Genomic DNA, 27,534 nt, shown 5'->3' with positions numbered 1-27,534 from the left:
AGGCTACAGTTGCTAACATCATCTGTGTATTGGAAACAACTATATATAGACTTTAACAGACATATGGTCTTTCTTGGATTCTATACCTATTTAAAGGGACAAGGGTGGGACTCCCAGCACGAGTGCTTTTCAGAAGTTCCCTTAGGCAAATTCATGACAGAAGTGCAACGACTGTTGTATTTGTTTCTTTTCTTGCTGCTGTGACAAAATATCCAATAAAAGAATAGAAGGAAGGAAGGAAGGAAGGAAGGAAGGAAGGAAGGAAGGAAGGAAGGACAATTTTAGAATGGATACAGTCCACTATAGATGAGAGCGTATATGATGTGGCTGGTCACTTTACTTTTATATCCACAAAACAGAAAGTAGGGCGGGGATATAAAATCTTCAAAGGCCCGTGCCACTGGGACTTCCTCCAGCAAGGTTCCATATCCTGAAGATTCTATCGTCCTTTAATAATGACACCACCGAGGACAGGTGTATAGCACAGGAGCCCACAGGAGACATGCATATTCAAACCCTAACAGCTGTCCCCAGCATGAAGCTCACCATGCTGGCATTAGGAGGGTCAGAGTCTTCTCATTTTTACAGCCTCAGGACAACTTATGTATAACCCAATGTTTAGTCCTGCAGCAGCCAGAGAAAGTGACGATATTACAGTTCACCTTAAACGTTTACATAAAGTGTAAGAAATGAAACTTTGAAGCTACTTAATATTGGGGTCCTCATGTAATATTGCTGTCAGCTGATCATGGTCACACCTCCTGGGTAGCACTGACAGCCCCCAAAGAGAATACAAAATTGTCACAGTATGGAACATGTGACAATGGTGACATCCAAGATTAGGTTTTAATGCATTGTGACTGAATATTACTGAATTTATCAGGTTAAGGATATTTGGATTTGTAGATAATATCACTCAATTTTAACAAATGACCTACATAGATTGCTACAAAAAATCCATGGAATAAACTGTAATTATGCAAGCTACAAAAACAAGGAAAGGATTGGGCTGTTGCATGTCCTACTTCTGAGATAGGCTCTGGATAACAGTACTATAAAGAAAAAAACAGTAACAAGAAATAGTCATGATAATTTGACTTCAAAAATAAAAATTAATCAAGGTGACTGTTTAAAATATGGATTTTGCATAGCATGCTTTAGTGTAAAGGGTGGCAGTTTACATTCAATAGTTTGGGTCTGTACAAATTTCAGTTTCCATAAAGTTAACGGTGAACCATTAGCTTAAAGGACAAACCTCACTGCTTCAGGTCTCAAATCACTACTCTTGTAACCAATGCATGTGATAATCAATGGCCAACATGTCCATCTTCTAAATCTGCCAGTGATTGATCGCTTCATAGCTATTGCTCAGTTCACTCTGGGATAGCAAACTGGGGGCTGCGCTGCCTCTTCATTGGCCATGAGACAATATTTGACCTTTCCCAAGATTAAGTGACATGGCCACCAAAACTGGAAACGTAGTAGTCTCCAAACGGAAAGGCAATAACTCTGGGAGTGAAATTCAAATAGAATGTAAATGAAATTATACAAGAAAGAGCTGACCACAGAGTCAAGAAAACCTAGTTACACTGTCAGAGGAATTTAATACAGGTTACCTTGTCCAGATAGAAGATAAAATTGGTTTTGACAGAAAGGATGAATTTGTCCCAGCATAAGTGACTTTTTATAAAGCTCCCCATCAAACAAGCCTCAGCGGTATTTCAAGGTACTAAAGCCACAAGGGTAATGTATTAGAAGGTGCTTCCCTAACTCAAGAGGGGTATGACAAATGGCCAAATTCTAGAAAACATGCTTACTCGGTACTCTAGTCATATGACAGAAGAAAAAAGATTAGCTCAAATGAATCTTGATAAAAACCTATGAGAAAATACAATTTTAATTTTCTATGTTTCTTATTTTAATTTGAAGTGCACTAAACAAATATTAACTTTTCCATTTCTCTCATTTCTCTATGCAAGCATAGCCAACAATAAGATAATTTTTTAATGGCTTGTGTAATATTTTAAAGGTCACATTACAGCTGAAATTTTTTTCACTGCTTATTAAGATTGCTTTGCAAACTTCTGGTTTTTGTGGTTATGTTCATTGTCTCACCCTGCTGTGCAAAACAAGGGCTACTTGATTTAGATAATTATACGATATTTGCATAATCTATTGATAAGTAACTATGCATTGATTGGCAGTCTATATTCAAATATTTTCTCTTGAGAGGGTGCAATTACAAAGGTATTGGCTTAGTGGTTAAGGGCACTTATTATTCCTGCAGAGCTCCTGGGTTCTATTCACAGCACCCACATGGTGGCTCACAATCACCTGTAACTCCAGTTTCAGGGATCTGACATTCTCTTCTGATCTCTGTGGGCACCAGGCATTCACGTGGAGCACATACACATACGTATGCAAGACACTCCTGAACATGAAACAAATAAATCTTTGGCTGAATATCCCAGAGACCCAGGATAGAACCAAACATGAGTGGGGAAAAAAGTCAACAAAATGATTCCTAATGACACTCTGTCATACTCATAGGTCAGTGCCTAGCCCAGCTGTCCGCAGAGAGGTAGCATCCTATGGTTGTGCTGCTGGGTGTTCTCCTGGGATTCCTAACAGTGGCAGTGGAGGGCATCTCTGACTCTTTTGCCTGCTCTTGGGGCCCTTCCCTCCTACTGAGTTGCCTTATCCAGCCTTGATGTGAGGGTTTGTGCCTAGTCTTATTCTAACTTGTTAAGCCATGTTTGGCTTATATCCCTGGGAGGCCTGTTTGTTTGTTTGTTTGTTTGTTTGTTTTGTTGAGTGGATTTGGGAGAAGGTTGGAGAAGGAATAGGGGGTGGGAGGAGTAAGGGAAGAAGGAGGTGGGGAGAAGGGGAGGGATGGCTGTAGCTGGAAGGAGTGGAGGGAGGAAAGTGTGGTCAGAATATAACATGTAAAAGAAAAGAAAAAAGAAAAAATGTGTAGCTGGACTGGGGAGATAGCTTAGGGGCAAAGCATTACCAGGGGAAGATTCAGAGGCTGAGTTTAGCCAGATCCCTTGCCACATAAATCCAGATACAGTAGCAATCCTAATGTTCCTGTGGCAGGATGGGAGACAGAGACAAACTCTAGAAGCTTATGAGCCTGCTAGCCTAGTATATACAATATTGAACATCAAGAAACCTTGTAAGAATGCCTTCTGATTATGTGTGTGCACATGTGTGTGTGTGTGTGTGTGTGTGTGTGTGTGTGTGTGTATGGTCAGGTGGGTGCCCACCTCGGGGCAGTTGGTCTTCTGTTATATAAGAAAGCAAACACATCACTCACTGGACAAGAACATACCCTCACAGACATGCCTACAGGCAAAGCTGACGAAGGCAATTCCACAGTTGCGGCTACTCTTCCTAGGAAGCCCTAGTTCATCTCAAACTTACAAAGGCCAACTAGCACACATATGAATGCATCCTGAAAAGTATGCTAAACTCTGAACGAAGCTAGTCGAAGCTGACCGTTGATGACTTACTGTGTATAAAATCTGTACAACAGTCAAGACTGCGAAGGCAGCAGATAGACCAGGAGCTCGGGAAGATGGGCTGGAAAGCAACAGAGGAGGTGACTGTGTGGATGAAGGATCTCATTTCACTTTTCTACAGACCAAAAAAATAGATAAATAAAAAACAAAGCCAGCCCCCTCCCCAAGAGTGACAATGGTTGAATGATCCTGCTAAAAATCATAGAACTGTCCATTTTACAGCAATGACTTTTAAAGTGTGCGAATTCTGTCTCAAAGGTGTTGAAAAAAGCTACATGGGTGGGTGTTGAGGATAACTCCTATAATCTTCCCACTTTGAGGGCAGTTATGACGACTCAAGACGAAGTTTCGGGCTCTTTTTGGCCCAGTCCTGCCTCTCGTCTGTCTGCTGCTACAGAGTAAGACATGGCTTTTGCTTTGCTTTGGAGGAATGAGTGTGGTGAAGGGCAGCAAGGCAGGGAAGTCCCTCCAGGAAATGTGTGTGCAACAGAGCCACCAGCTCACACACCAGGTTCCCTTCATGTTTTGAAATTCTCTGTGGAGTAGTCCCTGTTTTGAGAGCCCTCTTTCGGTGGATGGGAATACTCACAAGGGGGACTATTTTGTGTCTTGGTCTTTAAAAAATAATTTAGTCAAAGGAAGATGGCAGAGAAGGAACTGGCTGTGGGTGTGGGACAGCGGCATCTCTGAATTGTTCCCCTTCTCTACAACTAATTAGAGTCTCCATTTAACTAGCTTGCCTCCATCTGCTGTTCCTTCTTAAATTCACATACTAACAGAACACAAGATTGCATCAGAATCCAAACTTACCGGATGGGTTCAAACGGCAAAGCATTCAGGGAAGTTTGACGGTGAGAGGGGCTTGTCCAATTAAAAATTCAATTAGCTGAGAGATGCTATGGGTAATTTACATCTTACTTATTATATCCCTCCTGCCTGAGTTAACCCAGGAGTCAAATGCTTTAGCAAGTGCTAAAAATAACATTTCCATGTACCCTGGAGAGTCTGAGGACATCACAATTCACCAGGGAAAGCCAGGCGGAAAGCTACATGTAGAACCCATATAGCTTTGGAGTGTGAAGCGAAGTTCTCGGGGGGGGGGGGTGGAATGCACACCTGTATTAGGTGTTTCAAATGAATGACTGACCTGCATGACTGTAGAGAGTTCAAATGTTAGAGACCAGAAACAAAATTGCCTTGAACTCTCTTTAGCCCTGTTGAAAGCCACTCCTTGTGACTATTAAACCCTTTAAAATGCATTTTAAAGTATATATATATGTGTGTGTGTGTGTGTGTGTGTGTGTGTATGTTTTGCCTGCATGTATGTGCACCACATTGGTGCCTAGTGCCCATGGATACCAAAAAGAATGCATTGGATTCCCTGGAACTAAAGCTACAGAAGGTTATGAGCTGCCGTTTGGGTGCTAGGAACTGAACCCAGGTCCTCTGGAAGAGCAGCAAGTGCTCTTAATCACTGAGCCATCTTTCTAGCCCTAAACTGCATTAATTCCAAAGCTAAGAATGTCAACATACGGCATATAGTCTCCACGAATGTAACTGGTGAATGCCTTGATTAATGAATTTCTTTGTTCTATAATTAATAAAGTCTCATATAAACACTTCCATAATGAACATGGTATTTGGGGTCGTCTGAATCTCTGTTTCAGGGGCGTGGCCACTCACATTTGGCTCCAGAATAAACTCTCTCTTAGTCCCTTTAAGGTGAGAGCTGTGTTTGCATTGAGAAGGGGGAAAGAAAGCGTTCAAATACCGAGTTTAACATAAATACATCTGTTCCCTGTGCACTTTCTAAACTTTAAATGTTGCAAGTTCTTTCCAAACTTCTAGTTAAAAGAAAAACATAAGGTTAATAGCTCCAACACTCACCACCTCCCTCAGGCAAAAGACCCAGGCAGACTAGTAAACGCATACACACATAAACAGACGCACTGAGCACCTTGCTCTAATTTCACTTGTATATAGATTTCTCCTCAAGTATCTACAAATGCGTTGCTTTGTTCTGTGGCCACTTCAGACCTGCAGCCATCCCTTCATGGTTACAGTTGGTTTGTGTTTTAGACTTACAAAGATCTCAATGACAGCTGACAATGTGTAAACAGCACAAGATCTGGAGGAGGTCATTCATTTGAACACCAGAGACACTGTCCATAAACTAGGAAATAAGAGGCCATAAAATTTTTATCATGCTAAAGTTTCATGGCTCTTGTGAGTTAAATGAAAATATTAGTGAAGGCTTTATAATGAGGCCTACTTGTGCTAGGGGTGGGGTGGGGTGGGGTGGGGTGGGGTGGGGGTGTAATTCTTCCTCCCACTTGGTGTTCCAAATGACTTCCTAATTCCTCTGCTTCTGGGCTAACCACCCCCACCCCGCTCTTTCTTCCTAAGAACCAAATGCATCTCAGCCTGTTCCCAGGGCTGTGGCAGAAGGGAGCCCTCCTGTGAGGCTGGGACCACCCACAAACAGTTGGCTCCCTATGGACAGGAAAACCCAGAGCACATAGGGAACATGCTGCCTGTTTCTGAAAATGGGCAGGTCACTTAAGTTGAGGCAGTCAGCTCTCCCAGCCACAGTGCACAGCCCTCTCTTACAATGGCCACCTCACATGGCCAGAGTTCATGCTACCTAGAATAGCTGTTCCCATGTTTGGCTTACCAGAGCACAACTGCTTGTATAGATTAATAAACTAAACAGACACCCTGGATATACCTCCACAGAAGTCTGGACACAGCAGGGCCTGCCTAGCCAGGTCACTGCAAATTTGCATTCAGAGAAGTTCCCCAGATAATGTGGATGACAGCCAGGACTGAGGACCACTAGTAAAGGAAGGAACTCCTGGAAGGGAGATGAGGTGGACATGTGAGGAGCAACATGTTGTTCAACACCAGCAGTATAGGATTCTTTCTGCGTACCTTTGGAAAGAGGATATGCATCCTAGGGAACATGAAGTTGGCCAGAATATAATTTTTTTTTTAATTTATTTTAAGCCAAGTCTTAGAAGTAAATAAGCTTGGCTTCTGGAACTGGCAGACCCAAATTCTAGTTCTTCCTCTGCTACAGGGAGCTGGGGAAGCTCAATCAAATCTGAGCTTCGGTTTCCTCCAGTGGCAGGTAAGGATGGTGAAGATGGAACAGGATGGTAACAAGGATAACCACTCTGGCACCAGCTGCTGTTCTAACAATACAGACATCGGTTTTCTGGGATGCTGTATGAAGTTGTACTTCATACACTTAGAACACTACTTTATGTCTTTTCTTTCGTCAAAAAGACAACTGTTCCTATTATCTCTTAAGCAGAATTGATAAGTTCTAAGTAGCTCTAACCAGTAGCATCCTGGCCACACAGCCTCACCCACCTTGCCCTAATTTGATGGTACCCTTGCAATGCAGGCCTTTAGGTCAGGCATGGACAGCCTGGTTCAAATAAAACTGTATGCACAGAACAAAACACTTTTATGACAGACCTGAGATTTAGTGCTTCAGATTGAATTCATTTTTCCAACCAATTACTTAACAGGTTGATACTAAGACATTTAGGATAAAGAAAGGAGGCAAGAGAAAGCTCAAGGCAAGAGTGTAAATGGGAGTAAAGTCTACATATCCTTTTAAGGGAACCATCTTCATCTTAGGATCACAGACATTCTGTAAGGACTGTTATAATCCATGATCCTCTCTAGAAACTCTCACTAAGACATGCACATCTACATACATGAATAGTCTACATGAAACTTCAGGAAACTCATATCACTAAAGGCCATTAATGGATGTTCCCAGAAAATGGTGGCAAGTTAAACATTATTCCTTTACACTAGTGGTTCTCAACCTTTCTAATGCTGTGACCCTTTAGTATAGCTCCTCATGTTGTGGTGATCCCCAATCATAGAATTATTTTTGTTGCTACTTCATAGCTGTAATTTTACTCCTGGTAGGAAATGCAATGTAAGTAGTTCTGGAGCAAGAGGGTTGCTAAAGGGTTCATGAGCCATGGACTGAGAACCACTGCTTTAGATCAAGGGTTGAGAAGTCTCAAAAAGGCCAGACAGGTCATATAGTGTTTGTCATAACTACTCAACTTTACTACTACAACATGTAAGCAGAAACAAACCATAAAGGAGGGGTGTTTCAATAGAGCTTTATTTAGAAGAAAAAATTAGCATTGAGAGACTTGGTAGATAGCTCAGTCAATGAAGTATTTGCATCGTTGTATACATGGGAACAGATGTTTGAGTACTGGAACCCATGTGAAAACAGAGGGTTTAATAGTCCATACTTTAAATCCCAGAGCTGGGGAGATAGAAACAGATACTAACTGGCCAACAAGCATAGCCTAAAACCAGGGCAGATGGCTCCTGAGAAACAACTTCTGAAGTTGACCTTTGGCCTCCACACACAAGTACACATACATATGTTATACACACACACAGACACACACACACACACACACAGACACACACACACACACACGTAGGTTGGAGGATTTGGCTCAATACTCATGGGTTGATGTTTCTTACTTTGCTTTAGAGTCATATCACATAGTAGTCTATGTAGGACCTGAATCTTTTATCCCTGAAAGTCCTCTTAGTTCTGTTTTAGCATCTTTATAGACCTAAGACACCCTATGAAAGCCTTACCCACATTATATCCAACTCTGTTTCCTACATCCTTAGAGTGTGACTGTTGTATGGAGACTGCCTCCATGCAAACACATCTAGCTACTAAAACAACATTTTTATCCCCAGAAGATATGGTGCTACCTTTATTTACACATCTACAGGACTACATTGAGAGGGATAGCTTGGTGTCATAGTTCATTCCCAGTAGGCTTGTTGGTGGTAGGGAGACAGTGTCTTGGTATGTAGCCCAGGCTGTCCTCAAATTCAAAGCATCCCGCTTGCCCTGGCTATTTGAATTCTGAGATCACACCATATATTATGATAGCACCAAGTAGAACTTGAAGGCAATGGAGAAAGAAAACATGAAAATCCAAAGCCAACCTGAGTTGCTCCTAGTAATTACATGAATTCCCTAAGGGAAGAAGTTGTTATAGGTTTAAAAATTGCCTTATTAGTTTTGACAATTTTTCTCAGAAAACATCACATCTTTCCATGTAACGTGATTAAAACAATCTGTAGACAGCAGGAGACCCGCCACTCCATTTCCTCCCTAGCTCATGTTTTGTTTTGTGTTGTTTTGTAAGCTACTTTAAAAGAACATACACGGCTGTAATCAAATGCTAGCCAGAGAAAGCTGTGACACTAACCATGGCAAAGTTTGCTTCTCATCTCTCATCTGCTAGAACTGCATCGCCAGTTGCCCAGGATGTACACCTGGGTTGGTAATGAGCCACATTTCATGCTCATGATGGCTTTCCTGCTGCCCTTGTTGCTGCTGGCTGCCTTACATGTCCTCAGCGTGGACTTCCTCTCAGCTTGAGTGGGACTGTGGGGGAAGTCACCTTGCCAACCAGACAGAAAGACAAAAATCACTTGACTCAAAAACCATTTGGAATTTTTCAACCGAACTCCACATTCTCTTCATTTCCTGAGGAATCTCTTTTTAATGTAAAATCTCTTCCTGTCGACATGACTTGGGGGAGGGAGAAGGCTGCTTTCCATCCAGAGAAAACTGTAATGTAAAGCAGAAGAGTCTGAAGCCAGCAGCCTCATGTGTGACAGGACAAGCTCTTCAGTTACTATTTTCTCTGTTAGTCCGTCCGATATCTTAGTTCCCAGGCAGGTATCCTCAAAGTCACAACCGTCAAACTGCAATACCCTGCCGTCATCTCCCAACTGTAAATTCTTGAGTTTATTCGATTAGAAACATTCCAAGGAACTGAATGTGGGGTTGTTTCTGTGGTACGACAAAGGAATGCAGCACACTGCAAGATACATTTGCCAGGACGACATGAATTGCAATTGTCAGAAACCTCCTCTCCTAAGCAGAACCCATGACTGTCCTATAAACACTTACATTGACTTGCTGACATTGTCCAAGGAACGGTAGGTGAAGGAAGCAAGCCTAAACTAAATCAGTGTTTGGTTTTACTATGAGAACTGGCCTTTTAATGAAAACAAACCCAAGTGTTGCTCACCATTTTTGGTTTTAGGGGTGAGTATAAGAGGTGTCCCCATGTCATTGCCCACCTTGGTACTGTGGGCTTCATTCAGCATTGGATACAAGGACAAGGAATAGTTCTGCCTTGTGTTCTGTGTACACAGTACAGCTCCTCCTGTACTGTAGAGTCATGTTTGGTTTGTTCTTTGAGATAAGCCAGAGTTTCCTAATTAGGAAACTGTCTGGAGAACATCAAGAAGTCAGATGTTCCTTTGCTGCAGAGAAGGGGCCAGGTTTATGAATCGCTTGCCCCAGGGGCTACCAGGATGGTCAGCTGCTGAGTGCATAAGTGACAATCTCAGGGCTCAGCATCTTCCTTGCCAAGCACCAGCACCTCTGACTCTACAGCCCATCTAGGGGTTCAGTGGGTGTGAGGGTTGCTTCTCTTCCATAGAGCTGATACAGACCACCAGTGGGCTTGTACAGGTTATCACCTGGAAGGATGCTAGGGATGTACAAGATGCATCATCAGCACTGCAATCTGGACCGGGCTTCCTTGGCTCCAGAATCTTATTGTATACTGCCTGCAATCTACTTACTTTCTATTCTCTCCACAACCTCTCTCTTTTCTTCCCACCCCACCCTTGTGTTTTTACCCGAACTTCTAAGTGCCTTTAAATAAAGCTATGCACTCTTTCTTGGTCCTTAATCTTTCACTAAGCAGCATCGGTATTTTCCAGTTACAAACAGTATGCCTGTGCAGTTCTAGAACATATGCTGACAAGTCATTTGGCAAACACTTTCCTTTGTTGCAACGAGCAGCACTGTGGAGGACTGTAGCATTGGCAACCAAATATGTGCACATTCTTAACGAAGAAACAGAGATAAGGAATCCATCTCAGCGCTGGCTATGGGCTCTGGGGATCCAGAGCCCTATTAGAAAGGGAAACAGTGATCTATTATATAGAAGGGATGTTGGTTAGAATGATTTCCAGATGGCTCTGGGAGGCTCGAGGACAGAGGTTACTGAAGAGCTGTGTAAGGGTCACACGGAGAGCACTGTTTCAGTCGCAAACGATTGACTTTGGAAGAACCAGCTCCAGTTTTATCAACGTAATGAACACCTTCAAGGACATTATTACAGAATATAATAATACAGAATATTATAAAACCAGACAGGACTGCAGGGTAAACGACAATAAGAAATGAAAGCTGTTCTCACTTGAGAAACCAGACTGCTTCATTCATTAATGCAACCAAGATAACGGAGAACAGTTCTGGGCCCAGAGGATAGGTCACTGCTTAAGACAAAGACTCTTCTGCTTCCATTTAGTGCAGGGGATGAAGGCTTGCACTTAGAATATATGTATATGTATCTGTCAGGCAGCAGAATGGGTGACTACTGATTATTTTGAAAATTATATGGTACTTCTAAAGGAAAAAAGATAATGGGAAAACCCAGCGTGACATCTAGAGCCCCACTATGCAGCCCAAACAAGCAAAATAACCAGTTACCAAAATTAAGTTCTTCTTAAATAATCTCAGCTGAAGGCATATTTCCTGTGCTGATGAGGAGTCTGGGTCTTGCTGGAGCTGTCTCCTACGTTTCTCCCCACTGGCTCCCTGGGGCTTCCAGAGCTTCCCAGGGAACTGCTCCCTCTGTGAGGTAGGAGGCACTCACAGGCTTTATACTTCAGGGGCTTCTCTTCACCTTTCCACATATTCATTGATTGACACTTTGCCGTGCTTTAGTGAGAACTTAAGGCAGCTATGAGGACATATGAAATATAAGATGGCATAAATTTAAAATAGGAACAAAAGAAGAAGAAAAATGAGGACAGGGATGTGAAACAGATCCAAGAACGAGGCTGCATTGCCTACCCAAAAGACGTATGGGCCACGAATTTGGCTCTAATTTTATAGCAGTCAATGTGGAAAAAAAAGTTATACAATTACAGAACTGTCTCTGAAAAGTAAAATCAGTCCAGTATTTCTGGAAAAATTAAAATACGTCTATGTCTGGCAATTATCACTCTGTTCCGGCTCCTCTTTGGGGCCTCTGCACTAGGTCCTGTCCACAGGAGTTATTTACCAAGTATCTGCGGAAAAGTGAGAAACAAACCCATCTCCCCATTCATGTGTCAGTCAAACCATGAGAATTTCCTAAGCATAAAAGATACAAAAAGCTCTGAAGCAGGAGCTATGGGCAGGCTGGTGAATGAACCCAAAAAAAAAAAAAAAAGGTTCGTCATGTGACAGTAAGAGAATGTGACAAAACACAAGGGAACAAAGAAATAAAGCAGTCATAAAATGTATCATGTTATGAATAAACATGACAAAGAATAAGAAAGATGCTTCATATGGGTGCCTACAGCTAAGGCCTCCTTGAAGAAGTGAAAACAGTAGAAGCCCAAAGTGAGAAGAACTAGATCCCAGGAGAGTCTGAAATTGGCACAAGAAATCTTCTGCAAAGGTTCTAAGGGATTAAAAATGTCCATCCCAGCGAGACCAGAAATCACTGCAACTCAACAGAGTAGGCAAGGCAGAAAAGTGGCATTGGGCAATGGCTGTCGTCATCTCACACAGAGCAGGGCTATGCACAGTGATGGCAAGGAATTTGTTTTATCCCAAGTGAAGAAAAAGGATATAAATCAAGGAAATGTCACAGCGTGCATATTTGAAGGCAACTCCAGCCACACCATGCACACCATGGAGGAAGGACGAAGAGTGGAGGAACAGAGAGCATCGAAGATGCTGTGGCTGGAATGAACTGGAAGGACCGAAGGAGAACAGGGACAAAGCCATTAGAAATAAAATTTTAAAATATTTGGAGCTATCCAGAATTAGTTAGTAGTTTGGAAATAGACTAAAAGGAAGAGCCCAGGGTTTCTAGGTCAGGTAGCAGAGAGGACAGTGGTCACAGTAGCAATGACAACAACTTATAAAACAGGTTGCATCCTTGCTGGGCACAAGGCTGGAAGGATCTCAGGCTATGTCACTGTCCTTGCCTTCCACTGGGGGGAGGTACCAGGAGAGAACACAGGGCTGGTTTCTGTATATTTGTTCTCTCTGTGTGTTTCTGTGTCTCTGTGTCTCTGTCTCTGTCTCTCTCTCTTTCTGTGTGTATGTGTGTGTGTGTGTGTGTGTGTGTGTGTGTGTGTGTGTGTCTGTGTAATACTGCTTACTGGGCACCTCTTCTAAGATCCTGGGTCAGCATTCACTATTTCTAGGAAGCTCCAAGTCTCCTCCTCCACACAATGGTTTTGCAGTGTGGCCGAGAAACAGAAGCCCCATGACCTGGGCTTGCTTTCTCTCTCCAGTAATGAAGTCACACTGAAAGCACACAATGTAAAAGCTGGCAAACTCGGCTGACTACTTCTCTTTTATTTTTTGCTTTTGCCAAGGTCTTGGTGATCAAAATTCCACAACTGCCCCTCCGATTCTTTCTTCAGGATATGCGGAGGAGGAGAAAGAGCCTCAGAGTCACAGGAGACAAAGGGTAAGATTCTCGGAATGTCCCAGGATCATTCATAGAAACACAGATCCAAAGTGAGGCTGGCAGATCATTCAAGGGTGAAAGCACAAGGTTTGGAAAGCTTCCCAAAGAAGTCTTACTCCAGACTGTTCCAGATCAGTGACTTTCTAGGCTTTGACTTCCCCAAGAAAGGCCTTCTATCCCTGAACTGGCAGTGAACTCCCACTGTTTGCTAGTTTTGCCTGAAACTTCCTCCTTTTATCTAACTGAAGTCCAAAGAGCTGTTATGTAAGCCCATCTCCTTCTCAACTGTTAGTAGGTTTTTCAAAAGATTTGGCCTTGATTGGCAGTGAAGTAATCCTTTACACTGTATAGGAGCATCAAAGGCCTGCCTGTAGAGGGGGAGAGAGATAATGAAGAAAATCCCAACACTCTCATTCTAAAGAGTTACCTTCCATAAAAATATAAATTGCTTTATCACAACCTATATGGATCAAAAACTAAGAATTCTAATTATGATTTGATTGGTTGAATTTGGGAGGATGAAGGAAAAGACTGGTTAAAAACATACAGAACACACACAGTATTGTCAGAGCTTGTTTTTGCTGTTGAGATACAGCACTGGCCAAAACATTTTGGTGAGGAAAAGGTTTATTTGATTTATAGGTGACAATCCACTATGGAGGGAAGCCAAAGTAGGTACTGAAGCAGAGGCCATGTAAGAACACTGCCTTGCTTCTCATGGCTTTCTCAGTCTGCTTTATTATACAACCCTGCCCAGAGATAGCACCACTCATGGAGAGTTAGGCCCTCCCATGTCAATCATTAATCAAGAAAATGTTCCGGTTAAGAGCACTGACTGCTCTTCCAGAGGTCCTGAGTTCAATTCCAGCAACCACATGGTGACTCACAACCATCTGTAATGGGATCTGATGCCCTCTTCTGGTGTGTCTGAAGACAGAAACAGTGTACTCATATGCATAAAATAAAGAAAGTGTTCCACACACTTGACCAATGTGATAGTGGACATTCCTTAGCTGAGGTTCCTTCTTCCTGGGTAACTCCAGTTCTTGTCACACACTAGCTAGGACATGTGTATCAAGCCCTGACAATGATGTCCTTTGCTTTTCTCACTCCATTCACTGAACCGCCACGGGGACAGGGATCCACTTTCCCTCTTAGATGCAGAGGAGAAAACTAAAGAAGCCTATGACAATGGCAGTGGCAGCCCAAGACATCACAGCAACACAATGGCCAATAGTGGTGGCTCTCAGCCAGGAGTGTTCCTCATCCCAAGGGACATTTGGGAACTGCAGAGATATTTTTGGCTATTGTACCAGGAAAGTGTGGCTAGGGTCAACTAATGACGCCGTGCAGCATTCTGTATCACTGAAGACAGGCCTCCAAATGTCCGAAGCACCCAAGCGGAGAAGGCTGGCCTAGAAAACTGTCTAGTGAATGGTTTCATTTTGCCACAGAGAAATAGAAGCAAAAAGCTTAAGTGAAGGAATGTATTCACAGTTCAATATCCTGTCTAATTATTACCTTCAACCTCCTGGAGAGTTTACATTTCCACAAAATATAGCTGATTCTTTTTGACCTGGCATTTCACAGAGTTAATGACACCTCAAACTAAAAAAAATTCAAAGTATAGGTGATTCATTTCTTCTGAGGCCAGACTGAGATACTCTCCTGCCCTCTAGTCCTTATAGGAACAATGGCAGATGGCAGAAGGGACATAGGTCTGTGATCCCAGCACTTGAGAGACTGGGATAGAGAGCATCCTGAGTTGGAGGTAAGCCTGGGCTACAGTGAGACCTTATCTCAAAGCAACAAGCAAGTAAACTGAAGAGAGGCAAGCTGGGTCCAACTGTGAAAATGTCTACAGAATTACTGCCCGTACAGTTCAGTCCATGGTGATAAAGCAGAGGTCTAAGTTCCAACTCTACCATGATAGTCTTGAGCAACTTAAACTTACTAGGGACTCTTTTTACTTCATCTATAAAATGAGTATAGGATTTTTAAATTCCATAGAGTTACCAAGATCAAATAAATCAACTGGCCCAGTTGGAATTAAGAAATTGCTGCTCCTCTTTGTTACTGTTCACTCTTGGTTGGTGTCTGGTTGCCTCTGTCTCCTTCACCCTGGGAACAAAAGCCTAGTGTAATTCATGATGAACAATGGTGAATTGGTTTCCCTCAGATGGGACACACACTGTTCTTTAATGTCTCTTGTTTGTGGGGACTTGTATTTTCCATCTAGTCTTTCCACCAAGTGCTATAGCTTGAGGAAACCTAAATAAAGCATGCATTTCTAAAGACACCTGTTGAGATGCCTTCTGGAGAATGTTTGGTGTGCTCAGTCCTGGAGAACAAAGGAGGGGTTGTGTTAACCTCACCATCTGAGAATCTCCACAAGAGTAGTGTCATGTAAAGGGCAGCTCTTGATGGCAAGGTGCTAGAGGTATCTCACTGCCAAGTCTGAGGTTGAATAAAGAGGCTGCTATCTGGAATTCTGTGTCCTAAACACCACCTCTGTCCCCTCAAAGAGAACTTCCGTCTTTTGATAACTCCATGCCATCAGCTTACTCTGCAAATCATCCAAGGACAGGCATTGAAGAGCCAAGGCAAAAGTGGCCGAGAGGGAGCAGCCGGCCTTCAAATCCCAGACATATGTTCTTAACAAGTCCAACTGGCCATGAGCAGTGTGACCAGGGAGACTTGTAAGTCAGCTGCTTCCCTGGGACATGCAGCTCTCACAGCTGGACGTTATGCGGGGCTTTCCAAAGCCACAAATCCTATCTGTAATCTCCAGAGTGCCCAGACGATGCCAGGTTTCATGGTCAATCCAAGAACAGCATGGAAAGGACAGATTGTCCCTGTATTTCCAGGTGGTACCCAAAGCAGTGGGAGAGGTTGCACGAGACACACTGGTACGGAAACATCTTTCTTTTCAGCACAACACTGGCCCTCAACATGGTTAGACTGAGTTGTTTCTGCTCCTGAGATTCTTATTGATGCTCTTAATATTTTATAGCTTAAAGTACCTTGTAAAACATGTGCTCAGTGTATAAAACTAAATATAAAAACATAAAAAACCCTAAAGGCACAGATTTATAACATAAAAAAAATCATTTTTAATTCCACTACCTGGCATCATCTTTCTTAAGATATTTAAACATGTGTGAGTATGTATATGCATAGTTTAAATATAAATCTCTGTATATATGTTACTCTCTCTCTCTCTCTCTCTATATATATATATATATATACTATTCTTTTTACTGGAAACACATATGCATATATCCATTCATACCACCATATATATTTCTCTCTTTATATTCATACATATATATTTTTCCATGTGTGTGTGTCTTTGTGTGTACATACAACAATTTTCCAGAAACATGGCAAAATGGTTTCAAACAGCAGTTTCTCTCACAGAAGGTATATTTATCCTTTTCCATATACAGCCCTACACATAGTTTCTTTTGGTCCCTAAAATAATCCTGTGACATATATAGAGGAGAAAATTGAGATCAAGGGGTAAAGTAGCCCAGCTAAGGAATAACTAGTTTGGTGGTAAAGGAGGAACAGACTCATGTTACTGTACCAAACCCTGTCTTTAATTTACTGAGAATCAGAGTCAGCAAGCTTTTCCAGGGAAGAGCCAGCAGGAAAGTATTTTAGGGTCTGTGGGCCTGACTATTTCTGTCTCTGGCTATCCAACTCCACTGATGTAGCGGGAGAGAAACAAAGAGGGATGGATGGATGGGTGCATGGGTGTGAGCAAAGCCTGAACTGAGGGTTTGCTGACACTGAAGTCTGAGTGTCACATTATTGCTCATGCCACCATGCACCAGATTGGCTTATTCTAACCACCACAAGTAGAAAACACGTTCTCTGTAGAGCTGACAAAGATGGCAGGATTTGGCCTTGGGCCAATGGGTCCTGAACCCTGACCCAGAAAATCTGCACATCTATCGTTTTCTAAACTGTATCTTTTGTTTGTTTAATTCTTGAACTTCAGGAACAAATCAGCTGATGTCAGTGGCATTTGCAGATCCTAGTATACGGACAGTTGAGGACTCCGGAGACTTGAAAGATATGAAAGAGAGGCTGTGCCTGTCAATTTTCACATCACAGCAGTCTCTGAAGACAAATCCTCTCCTCCATTTGACAGTTGTAAGAAACTAAGGCCCAGAGAGCTAAGAAACTTGCTGTGGTTGTGCAGTTAATTTTATCTATATCTATATGTCTTTATGTCTATATGTCTATGTATACCTATATATCTCTATCCATACAATGATGTGACTAAAGAGAGTCTAGCTTCAAACCCCTAGCTTCCTTTTTCTGTCCACATAAGACAGATAACACAGGCCAACACTGAAAGGTTGATGCTGACTTTCCATATACATGTTGATTTGCTTTGGCCCCAAAGAAACTAACTCTTCATTAGATGGTATATGCTCAAGGAATGGCTAAAATGCTTTTGAGGGAGGCCTTAGGATCTCAAGGCTCAAAGAGGTTAGTTTACTCAAGACACATCGCTAATGAGTAGCAGAGCCAAACCTCAACCAGATTTTTCTAAGTTCAGATTCTATCTCTCAAGTATCTTAGGAAGCAAGGTATGTGCATGCATGCAGCAAGCCACATTGCATGCATGCATGCAGTCAATCATCCTATACCACGGCAGCAGTGCTTCTGCAGATAACATTCCCTTTGGTCTGTGCAACAATCTGAGTTTGTGCAGAGCCAATGTGACTGCACAGTACCAAGGACTCAGACTCCTTCCCAGTGGCACCCCCTTCTGTTCAGCATCATCACAGGTCAGTATTTCACATACACTTTCTTAGTTACTTTTCTGTTGCTGTAATAAAGCATCATGACCAAGGCAGTCAATAGAAGAAAGAGTTTAATTTAGTTTACTGGCTCCAGAGGTTTAGTGTCCATGATAGGAGAATGAAGGCATGGTGGCAGAACACCTGAGAACTTACCGATTAACGCATGGGCAGAAGGCAGAGAAAAGCACACTTGAAATGATTCAAGTTTTCTAAAGCCTCAAAGCCCACCCTCAGTAGCACACCTCCTCCAATGAGCCACATCCTCCAATCCTTTCCAAACAGTTCCACCAAGTATTCACAACTATGAGCCTATGAGAGTCATTCTTATTCAAAACCACAGACTCATTCCATCTACTGGAGGGAAAGAAGTGGTGTGCAACCCTTGAGATCCACATAAAGGCTGGCCCTAAAGGAGGGGCCTGATCCACCCTGCTGCAAAGGACACTGCTCCCTGCAATGGTATCTCTTCATCCTCAGTTTCTGAATAGGAGACAGGCAGAAGGGATAGTGGAGGAAAATGGAGCAGATTGTGTGTGCCCAAGGGACTGGGGCATAAGTCTTCATGTCCTGCTTTGAGAAATCAGAAGAGCATCGGCATTGCTTCCTAGCCCCATGAGCACTCTTCCATCAGCAGCCAGACTCTTCACTCTCAGCAAAAGGGAAAGCAGAACAGAAAGTGGAAACGCCAACATAGAACTGTGGTGGTTTGAATATGCTTGGTCCAGGGAGTGGCACTATTAGGAGGTGTGACCTTGTTGCAGGAAGTGTGTCATTGTAGGGGTGGTCTTTGAGACCCTACTCCTAGCCACCTGGAAGACAATCTGCTTGAGGCTTCCTTTGGATGGCAATGTACAACTCTCAGCTCCTCCAGTGCCATGCCTGCCTGGATGCTGCCATGCTTCCTGCCTTGATGATAATGGACTGAACCTCTGAACCTGTAAGCCAGCCCCAATCAAATGTTGTTCTTTGTAAGAGTTGCCTTGGTCATGGTATCTCTTTGCAGCAGTGGAAACCTAATTAAGATGAGAATGAAGCCCCAGTGCCTTGCTGGTCATATCACTTGGCATCCACCCTGGTCTGACACAGAAGTAGGGTACAAGAGTTCCTGCGGTAACCATTCCAAAGTAGGTGCTCACTTCTGGACAATCTCTCTTAGAGCAGTCGATGCCCAGACAATAACCAAAGTCCACATCCATCCCCAAATGCAGGCTGCATGTTCAAACCACTCCCAGACTGTATGCTTTCCAAATACGATCACTAGGAAATGCTTGTAAACAATGCATTTTACTAAACATAGTGATCTCCTGTTCTTGCTTCCATCAGAAAGAACATGCTAACGCAGCAGGGCACTGGCCTCTCAGATGAAATGAAAATTTCCAAGGAATATTGGAAAGTAGTGAGGTCAGGAATGAGAGGAATTTCAACAAAAGTTTTTGGGGGATTACCATGCAGGGAAAAAGTATAGCTATAATAAGGGAGGTCACTCATTCCAACATGCCTGGCACCATGTTTAAGTTCTATATACAGAAATAGAATATTTGCTTAGTTTAAGTTCTATATACAGTAATAAGTTTGTGTATGCACACAGGCATGTTAATCCTCAAATAATTATCTTACAAAAAGTGAAACAGTTCCAAAGTATGAAGATATGTAAACATGCCTAAGTAGCCACCTAAGAGCCAATATCTGGGAGTCAACCACTCCATTACTCGATACTAGCAATGTATATATACACTGCTAAGGCAGGCAAGGCACCTCAAATAGCAAACCCCGAACACAGGGGGACAACTCGTTCTGTTATGCACGTCTAAGAAGCTGCACTATATCGTCTTTAGAAAAGGGCTGTGATGTGAGTGAGCTCGTCATTGTAGGGAATGTTCTGATGAAGCCTCCTGGAAACATGAGGCACAGTGTGTACCTGAGAGTGTTTTGTACATTTTCAGATGTGGCATTCAGTGGCTCTGGGAGGGAGAAGGGTGGAGGAGGGTGTTTACATTTGTAGTGCTTTCAAGTTTATTGTCTCTGTGCTTACAGCACAATCACTCAGGAACCGACTGTCCCATTTTTACAACACCGGAAAGATTAAATTCTTCTTTCCACTGGAGGACTAATGAGAGGAGAGCTGTGAAATAGCAAATCATACAGCAAAATCCCTTGTAGAAGGGCAGCAGGCATTAAAGCACCACCGGGCTCTCAGTGTTATATGCCTCCCCTGTCACTGTCCATTTAAAAGAACATTTGATTAGTACGTACCAATTGCACAAATCAACGGGCTTCATTGCATATAACTATACATGCGTACAATGTACTTTGACCACAGACACCCTCTATTGCACTTACTTCTCTTCTCCCCTTCTTCCTTTTATATTCCTAAAAATTACCCTTTTGATTTCTTTTTTTTTTTTTTATCAATTACATTCAGCACATGAGACAAAGCATACTTGTCTTTGTGAGACGGGTGCTTTTTTATGTAATATGTTAATCTCTGATACCATCCATTTTCTTGTATAGGGCATACTTTATTCTTTTCAATAGCTCAATAAAATTTCATTATGTGTTTCTAAGCGCGCGCGCGTGCACACACACACACACATACACACACACACACATACACACACACACACACACCAAACCCTAAAGCATTCTTTAATTTGACTATTGGGATAACACTGCAGTAACTGTAGCTGGGCAGGTACCTGTGCTTGCAGAGATTCTTGGGAACATATACCCAAGAGTGGTAGTTCTAGTTTTAATGCCTTGAAAAGCCTCTAAAATCATTTCCATACAAGATAGACTAATTTACACACCTACCATGAATGCACAATGGTTCTTTTACCCAATCCTCGACATCCTGGCCAACAGCTGTATTTTAATTTTCCTGATAATACTCAATCTGACTGAAGTAATGGAAACTTGATGTATTTTACTTTTTTTTTTTTTTTTTAAGTGCTTGTGTGTGAATGTGGGCCATGAGAGCCACTTCCAAGCCTGGAGGCCAGACAACCATTTTCAGGAGCCGGTTCTCTTCTGTCAGCTTGTTGATGCAGTCTCTCTCATTTTGGCTGTTTTGTATAATCCAAGCAAACTGGCTCAAGGGGCGATTTGGGTGATCCTTCCGCCTCTGCATCCATCTTCCATCAGGAGTGATGGGATTACAAATGTGTAGCACTAGAGTTGGAGAGATGCCTTTGTGATTGGTTAACAGCACTGGTTGCTCTTCTGGAGGACTCAGAGTCTATTCCCACACCCACACAATGGCTCATCACCAGTTGTGATTCCAGTCCTAGAGAATCTAATGCCCTCTTTAGCCTTCAAGGGCACTGCATGGACCTGGATCACAGACATACATGTAGGCATAACACACATACACATGAAAATAAAAAAAAAAAATTAGTGCACACCACTGCATCTGTCTCTTTCTCTCTTACCACATTGAAGGCAATGCACTCCTTGGAACAAAAGGATTAGCTAACCTCAATCATCCTAGTCTAGGGTTTTTGGATAAAGCTTGCCTCAACACACTTACAGTTCTCCCAGGTACAATCACATTGCCTTCAAGTCATGTCATTCCAACAATTTTTTCCACACCTACTATCCACTCTTCTACACGGTTGTTGGCTCCTCCTTTCAGTCCTTTACATGCTGTGGTACCTTCTGATGTGAGGGCGGGCCGGCAGCACAGTGAGTCTGAATCTCAGTACCTGCTGGTTTGGGCTTTGTTTCCTTGACGACATTCTTGTGAGCATTTTCTTACAAATTCTGCACTTTCAGCATCTATTACATATGGATTTCTTTGACATTTTCATAGCACCTTTAGCACCATTTCTGCTTGGTGGGGGAGGGTTAGGGTGTGAGTGCAGAAACCCCCTTAGGCCAGATGCCTCACATTACCTGGTTGCTGGAACCACAGGCAATTGTGAGCTTGGTGACATGGGTGCTTGAGTCTTTTTCAAGAGCTCTGGACTACTAAGCCATTTCTCTACCCCACCCCCCCACACATACACACCGTTTCTTAATGCCATATGCCAGTTTTCAAGTTAGTATTTATAAGACTGTGAAATACTAGCAAACGGAAAACAGATGAGAGGCTGACAGCACCTTCACCATGAGGACAACGCAAGAGGCCACACCATCAATGAAGGCTTAATCATCCGACAGTCACTTTCAGAGTTGTCACCCATTTACAGATACACAGAAACGAAGTTACCTCTACAACAAACACAGCTCTGATCAATCAGAGCTGATATGTAATCAGCACCTGATCAACATTAATTATTTAAAATAAATGCTGGAAAGAATTTAATGAAAGAAGCAGACACAGAAACTTTATTGACAGGGGGAGGAGCAGAATTGATAAGAAAATGTTCCACCCTGAAGCAATCATCATTAACATTTTGGCACATTTCTTCTTACATTAAAAAAAATATGTGGGAGAAAATTGTACAATACTCATCTTTAATATAGAATTAGCTTTCCTAGGGTGGCAAGATGGTTCATCAGGCAAAGGCACTTTTCCTCCCACCCAAGCCTGAAGGCCTGTGTTCCATTCCTGGAACTCACAGGATGGAAGGGGAGAGCCAACTCCTGCAAGTTGTCCTTTGACTTTCACACATTGGCTGTGCCACACAAATGCGGGCAAACAAGAGCACACATGCACACTCATTCTTGAGCATGCACGCACACACACACACAAACACATACACAGGTGAACACACACACTGAACAACTGAATGCAATTGAATAAGCTTTGCCTACATTGCAAAAGTTTGTGCAAGCATCACTCTAAAAGCTACATTATTTCAGCATCACGCCCCTGACTATCACAAGGGTGTTTCATACCCGAAGGCTATACATGGCTATATTATTTCTAATTTGCAATTATAAAAAAATAATATTAGCATAAACACTTCCTTTTCTCCCCTTTTCTGACGATTTCCTAAACAAGACTCCTGCAAATGACATCAATTATTGAATCAAAAGGTACACACATTTCCTGGCCTTCTGATAACAGTGGGTCAGATTTTGAATTAATGTGTGTCCCTCATACTATGGGAGTCAATCACCCAGCCTTTCATCAACACTGAGCATCAGAGACAAGCAACCAATCTCCTCCATACTCCCAAACACCTTCCCTATGGAACAGGCACAGTGACCCCCCCCCCTTATTTGAATTTGCACTGCTTGTGTTCCAGTGCACTGAACTTTTGAAATTCCCACTTGCCTTGTGAATCTGACTTCTCTGCAACTCCCTGCTTCCTGTGCTTCGCCCATTCAGAATGCATTTTCAAAGCAGTTATCATTTATGGAAGCCAATAATGGGTCCTGCTTCTGTCCTCTACTCTTTCTTGTTTTAAATTGTCTTCTCACTGGCAAGGGTCATAAAAATCAGCTAATCATTTCTGATAAGAGATTGTCCTATATGCCCCGGGGGCAGAGCAATGATTGTTGGCACCCTCGTCCTACACGTGTCATTCCCTGTATCATTTTTAACCCAGAGTTCACAAGCACCACTCAGAGAAGAAAGCTGCCAGCACCACAAGGGGAGGGCTTGAGCTCAGAGGGGGAGGGCATGGACTCTGATGGGGGAGGGGCACTAGTCCCTAGAGAGCCCTCATGAGGACTACCTCCAACAATAGCTTGCAATTAGAAGAAAAAGTAGAGATCCATCAAAGCCTCCACACTAGCCTTCATCTGCCTAAGATACATGGAGACTAGGTCACAGGATGGCTCTGCCATGCTCACAGGCCCACCATGCAGGATCCCCAGGGAGCTGTCATAGGACAGGGGGCAACCCAGTTCAGAAGAACTTGGTAGCTAAGTGAATGGCTCAGTAAACGTCCCCCTGTAGCAGAGTTAGGTATTCAAATCCTTCTGTACTGGGGAATTGAGAGCAGCATACACACAGTGCCTGGGCTCGACCAAGCTGCAGAAAGGTGAGTGTTCCAGAGACAAAGCAAAAAAGACTCCAGGACTAAACACAGAGTTTCAACTAGAGACCTGGAGTAGCATTTGTAAGAGCTGTCTAGTTACATCTCCTTGCAAGAAGTGGTCTCACTGTAAATGACATTTCCCACAGGATGGCCCATGGGGCCTACAGAAGCTCTGGGACAACTATGTCAAAGTCACCTTGACTAGAAGGACCTATTGTGACCAACCTCAGAGACAGTTAACAAGGGCCTGCCTGTTTGTTTGGCCTTTTAATTCATAAACCCAGCTTCCTAAAATAGGGGGCTACTGTATTTTTCAGCAATGCATCTTAAAGTGACAGACAACTACAAGATCAGGGCCACCAGTATCACCACCGGTGTTTCTATTGTCCCTCTCTACCAAGGTACTGCTAAGCACATTATTTTCTTTCCCTCCCTCCCTCCCTCCCTCCCTCCCTCCCTCCCTCCCTCCCTCCCTCCCTCCCTCCCTCCCTCCCTTCCTTCCTCCCTTCCTCCTTTTTTATTCGTCTCTCATACAGTATATCCCGATTGCAGTTTCCTCTCCTCACCTCTCCCCAGTCTCTCCCCTTCACCTTCCTTCTTCCCCAGATCCACCCCTACCCCTCTACCTCTTTTCAGAACAGAGAAGGCCTCTCAGAGACATCAACTGAACATAGTATGACAAGGTACAGTGAGACCAGACAGAGACCATCACATCAAGGCTGGGTAAGGCAACCCGGTAGGAGGAAAAGGGTTCCATAAGCAGTCAAAAGTCAGAAACAGCTCCCTCCTCCACTGTTAGGACTCTCACAAGAACACTCAGCTACTCAGCCATGACATATATGCAGAGGGCCTAGCTGAGACCCCTGGTCTCTGTGAGCCTGCATGAGTTCTAGTCCCCTGATTCTGTAGGCAGTGTTCTCATGGTGTGTCCCTGACACTTCTGGTTCCTCTGATCCTTCCCAAGCCTCCTCTGCAGGGCTCCCCAGTCTCCAGCTAGTGTTTGCCTGTGGGGCTCTGCATCTGTTCCCATCAGTTGGTGGATGAAGGCTTTCTGGTCTCTCTGATGGCGATTATGCTAGGTTCTGGTCCCAGAACACTCTGCAGACAGGACAAACTGTGGTTTAAAGGCTGTGTGACTGGGCTGGTGACCAAATTTCTCCATGTGAGACTTGCCTAGTTTCAGAAGATAGCTGGTCAGGCCTGCTAGGCACATTTCTATTGGAGCCTGACATGGGACAGAACCTTCACCTGGCTCTGACACATATGCAGAGCTGACTAAACACAATCTTTCAGCCAAAACAATTAACTGCAGCCTGGGCATATGGCCTTTACTTCCAACTGGCTTAAGTTTAATGCCCAGTTTTGTGTTCACAAGTTGTAAGTCAGTGGGAGAATGATAATATTTTCTCTGAGCAAATATATTAACAGAAAATGAGTTCAAATAAGATTATTTTGACGGTACCTGGAGCATGGTAAGAATTGAATAAATTGCTATTACCGCTGCATCTCTTCATCTCTAAAATCAATATTTATTTCAACCCAGGCTACTATTCAAAGGCTAAATCGTGAGAATTGAATAAAACATGTAAAAATTTTAATAGAACACTTGGCAAATAGTGACTATTCAATAAGAACAGCCATTGTTTGTAATTAATGAAGATTTGGAATTTATAAAGATGTGCACGTACTATTCAAATAACTCAGTTTTATTTCTGGCTTTATCTCTAACTCTGGGATGTAACTTCATTCTAACTTCCACTAAAGACTGTGGCATTTGTGAGCATGTATTTATGACGTCACATATAATTCAAACATGGCTTCACATGCATAAAAGCAAAGTCCAAAACAGATGTTAGTAAGAGAACAAAAAGCAACAGAAGCATTGGTCTCCAAGCCTGGAGTATGCTAAGAGAGTCACTGCAGGAGAGGCCAGCTCCCAGTGAAGAGACAAAGCTCAGATCCTTCCATGTTTCCTACCAAGCCCAGCACTGCAGAACCATTGCCACAGTGGCTCCACAGCTTCTAGAACTCAGCCCTAGAGAGAATTACCACAGCGGCTTCTCAACCTGACGGATCTTCTGCTAAATCAGATTATTGACTAATCCTCCAAAACCGCTACAAGAAAAAGCTATGTGGAAAGAGTATTTTCAAGATTTTTATTATTACATTATGCTCACCCATTTACTTCTTTGTGTATGCAGGCACAGTGGCATACACGAGGAAGTCAGAGAACAATCAGAAGGACCCGGTTGCCTCCTTCCACCGTGTGCACTTGGGGGATTGAATCGAGGTTGTCAGGCCTGGCAGCCAGTGCCTGTACCTGCTGGGCCAGCTCACTGGCTGAATTTCCATTTTTCAATCATGCATGAAGCTGGGGGCGGGGAAGCTAATCTATGTCTACACTTCATAGATGATAAGAGTCCAGGAATAAAACGTGCTTGTGCATCCTTCCCAGCATAGTGTGGTAAAATGGGTTGCATCTCCTATAGCCAGGTAAGTAGGACTGGATGTATTCTGGCTTTCAGATTTTAGAACAGTGATATAAACATGGAGATTTCCTGAGGATGACATAACAAAGAAATATACCCAGACTTCAGATATTCCTTAAGCATATGGGTTAAAAGGTAATTTTATGTGATACCTTTACTAATTTTGTACATGAAGCAAAGTACTACATTGTGGAATCCTCTACTTGTAAAATCATATTAGTGTCCAGAGTGTTCTTGGTTTAGAATATCCTGGATTTGAGATTTTCAGTTAAGGTTGTTGTTCATCTAGTACTATAAAGCAATCTTAGGATGTGACCATGTTGTGACCAACTCTGCGTGGGACTGCTTGTCTGATTAGGTCTATATTCTAGAGTCTACATGACAGAAATTGGCAGGAGTCTCCATGGCTACTAGGGAATAACAAGGCTGCAGAGCTGTAAGGTGAGAGCAGTTCCTGTGTCAGCATGAAGACCCGAATTCAAACCCCTAGGTATGTAAGGATGGGGCTACACACATGCCTATAACACTGGGGCTGTGGGAGATCCAGAGAAGAGAATCCCAGAGGCTTGCTGTGGCCAACAGCCTGGTGTCACATTCAGTGAGAAGTTCTAGTTAGAGGAATAAGGTGGAGCTTGGGAAAACATGTGACTGTTGGTTTTAACTGTTGTCTTGACACAATTTAGAATTGTACCTAGGAAGGGAGTCTCCTTGAGGAATTAGACAGGTTGGTCCATGAACATGTCTGGGGAGGGGAGGGGAGGGGCACATTATGACAACACAGGTGGGAAGATCACTGTGAGTGACATGGATCCCACGCTATGTAAGACTTGAGAAATGACTGACCATTGGGAAATATAGCACATTCCTCTCTGCTTGGCTGTGGATATAGGTGACTAGCTGCTTCCAATTCACGCTGACTTGACCTCCTTGCCACGATGAACTGCAATCTGAAACTTTAAGCTAAAACAAACCCTTTCTGCCCTAAGTTGTTTTTGTCAGAGTATTTTACCACAGCAATAGGAAATAAAATGAAGAATAGGGCAATTGGAAGCTCCTCGGCCTCTGTGTACATGGAGTCGTATGTACCCACACATGCCACCTACATAGACACAAAAGTTCAATAGTGAATATACATATTTTTCATGTACCAGGAAGCATTTGCTCTCATATCATAGAAGTCTCTAGGCCAGAGGTTTCAC

At 43.0% G+C, this 27,534-nt stretch overlaps 1 protein-coding gene across 2 annotated transcripts in view; it reads right to left on the bottom strand.

Annotated features, from left to right (window-relative positions):
- Positions 1–27,534, bottom strand: part of Prickle2 (prickle planar cell polarity protein 2) — a 328,810-nt gene that overhangs the window by 223,076 nt on the left and 78,200 nt on the right. The gene's annotated exons all lie outside the window — the stretch shown is intronic.

The sequence above is a fragment of the Mus caroli genome, unplaced genomic scaffold (genome assembly GCF_978045245.1).
Source record: "Mus caroli unplaced genomic scaffold, Mus_caroli_1 scaffold_7, whole genome shotgun sequence".
Classification (NCBI taxonomy): domain Eukaryota; kingdom Metazoa; phylum Chordata; class Mammalia; order Rodentia; family Muridae; genus Mus; species Mus caroli.
This window is presented reverse-complemented; position numbering and strand designations above follow the sequence as displayed.